The sequence below is a fragment of the Schistocerca serialis genome, unplaced genomic scaffold, assembly GCF_023864345.2.
Source record: "Schistocerca serialis cubense isolate TAMUIC-IGC-003099 unplaced genomic scaffold, iqSchSeri2.2 HiC_scaffold_1337, whole genome shotgun sequence".
NCBI classification, from domain to species: Eukaryota; Metazoa; Arthropoda; class Insecta; order Orthoptera; family Acrididae; genus Schistocerca; species Schistocerca serialis.
Window position 1 is genome coordinate 62,501 of NW_026047555.1, and position 2,500 is coordinate 65,000.

Consider the following 2,500-nt stretch of genomic DNA (forward strand, 5'->3'; position numbering starts at 1 on the left):
CCGCTCGACGTACTCGACAAAGCAATCCGGTAGGCCATGCGCCTTCAGCACGGGGCGAAGGGCAGCATGATCCACCGAATCGAATGCCTTAGATACGTCGATCGATGCCACAAAGACAGAGCGGCAGGAGCGAACTGCGTCGGTGAGAGCGGTGTCCAAGATGAAGGTATTTTCCAACATCCCATCCCGAGGGATGAATGCCCGCTGACGTTCGTCCACAGCACAAGCGCGCATCAGGCGTGACGCGAGAACCTTGTGAAAGGTCCGCGCCAACACCGAGCAGACCGTAATGGGGCGAAAGTCAGCGGGGGATGTTGGTGCAGCCGTTTTCGGGAGAAGGGACGTCCGCGCGCGAAGCAGGCGTTCCGGAAGGGCGCGGGCCAGAAGGAAGAGATTCATCACTTTCACCAGGACTTCATGCGGCAGGCGCCGCAACTCCGCTGGGGTAAGGCCGTCCGGCCCAGCTGCTGATCCCCTGGGCGGCAACGCGGCGGCGACCTCCTCATGTGTGACCGGCCCCCATAGGCACTCAAGAGCGACAGGCTCCGAGTGCGGGAGGAGGCGGTCACGGATGAAGCCCGCGGTGGAGACGGGCTTCTTTGTGAAGAGGTCCGCCCAGAAGTCCAGCAGACCAGGGATGGCAGGTGGCGGCTGGAGCAGGGTGCCATCCAAGAGGCCGCGCACGCAACGCGCACGCGACCGTCGGAAGGCATCCTGCGTTCTCGCGTATTCCCAGCGGCGCCGCTTGCGCTTCTGCGTCGGCGGCGCGGCAGGCGGCCGCTTCGATGGTTGGCGCGGCCGCTGTGTCCTGGTGATCGATCTCTCCCCTCTGGACCCGACCGACGCAAGGGCATCCGGGAGCATGCCCAGGATGACATCGGGCGGCGTGCCCCGCCCCAGACCTATGACTCGATCCAGGGCAGAGAAACGCTGGGCGGAAGCAGGTAGCCCCGCCAGATGCTCCCAGATGGCGGCGTCAGTCGGCCCCTCCGGCGGCGGCCCGGTGGTGTCGGCCGCGAAGTCCTCGGCTGCGTCGACGGGCGGCGCAGCGGCCTCGCCCGCGTCAGGCAGCGGGCTCGCTGCTCCCCGGCGGGACGCCGGTTCTTCCCCCCGACCGATCTCAAGCGCCTCCATGAACTGGCGGACAAGCTGCTTGTGGGCAGCTTGCCGCCGTCGGCACTTGATTGCCTCAAGCGTTCGGTCGGGGAACATCCTGATGAGTTCTTGATTAACAAAGAAGAACCGGGCGTCCCTCTCAAGGAACAGTTCGGCCTCTGCCTTGGCGAGCGACAGGACTTCTTCCTCCGTCCACCTCGCGCGATGCCTCTCCGTCACGATCTCCGCGTTGGCGGCCGCAAGATGTTGGCGGCGGCGATGGACCCCGAGACCATTCTTGGTGGTGAAGCTGCGGTGGCACTCACTACAGGCGTATACAGCTGCAAAAGGTACAAGATTTTCGGCACGGCCGGTTGGCCGGCTAGGTGCTGGGGGAGTTGGGGTGGCACCTTCAGCGGAAGGGCCACCACTTATTCTTTGATTACTGCCCCCAACTAACAAAGGGATAGTGCGAGGGGGGGCTGGTAACCCCCCCAAGCCCCTGGTGCGGTCTTCCACTCTGCGAAAATCAGCGGGCCCACGAGAAGGGGAGTCATAGTTACTCCCGCCGTTTACCCGCGCTTGCTTGAATTTCTTCACGTTGACATTCAGAGCACTGGGCAGAAATCACATTGCGTCAACACCCGCTAGGGCCATCGCAATGCTTTGTTTTAATTAGACAGTCGGATTCCCCCAGTCCGTGCCAGTTCTGAGTTGATCGTTGAATGGCGGCCGAAGAGAATCCGCGCACCCGCGCGCCCCCGGAGGAGCACGCTAAGGCGGACGCGGCCTCGCAGCAAGGAAGATCCGTGGGAGGCCAAGGCACGGGACCGAGCTCGGATCCTGCACGCAGGTTGAAGCACCGGGGCGCGAACGCCGCGCAGGCGCGCGCATCCTGCACCGCCGGCCAGCACGAGGCCGACCAACGGCGAGAGCAGACCACGCCCGCGCTAAACGCCCGCACTTACCGGCACCCCTACGGCACTCACCTCGCCCAGGCCCGGCACGTTAGCGCTGACCCACTTCCCGACCAAGCCCGACACGCCCCGATCCTCAGAGCCAATCCTTATCCCGAAGTTACGGATCCAATTTGCCGACTTCCCTTACCTACATTATTCTATCGACTAGAGGCTCTTCACCTTGGAGACCTGCTGCGGATATGGGTACGAACCGGCGCGACACCTCCACGTGGCCCTCTCCCGGATTTTCAAGGTCCGAGGGGAAGATCGGGACACCGCCGCAACTGCGGTGCTCTTCGCGTTCCAAACCCTATCTCCCTGCTAGAGGATTCCAGGGAACTCGAACGCTCATGCAGAAAAGAAAACTCTTCCCCGATCTCCCGACGGCGTCTCCGGGTCCTTTTGGGTTACCCCGACGAGCATCTCTAAAAGAGGGGCCCGACTTG

General features: G+C 63.4%; 1 pseudogene; it reads right to left on the reverse strand.

Moving 5' to 3' along the window:
• The window catches only part of LOC126439701 (large subunit ribosomal RNA), a 7,776-nt pseudogene that overhangs the window by 3,254 nt on the left and 2,022 nt on the right, over window positions 1–2,500 (reverse strand).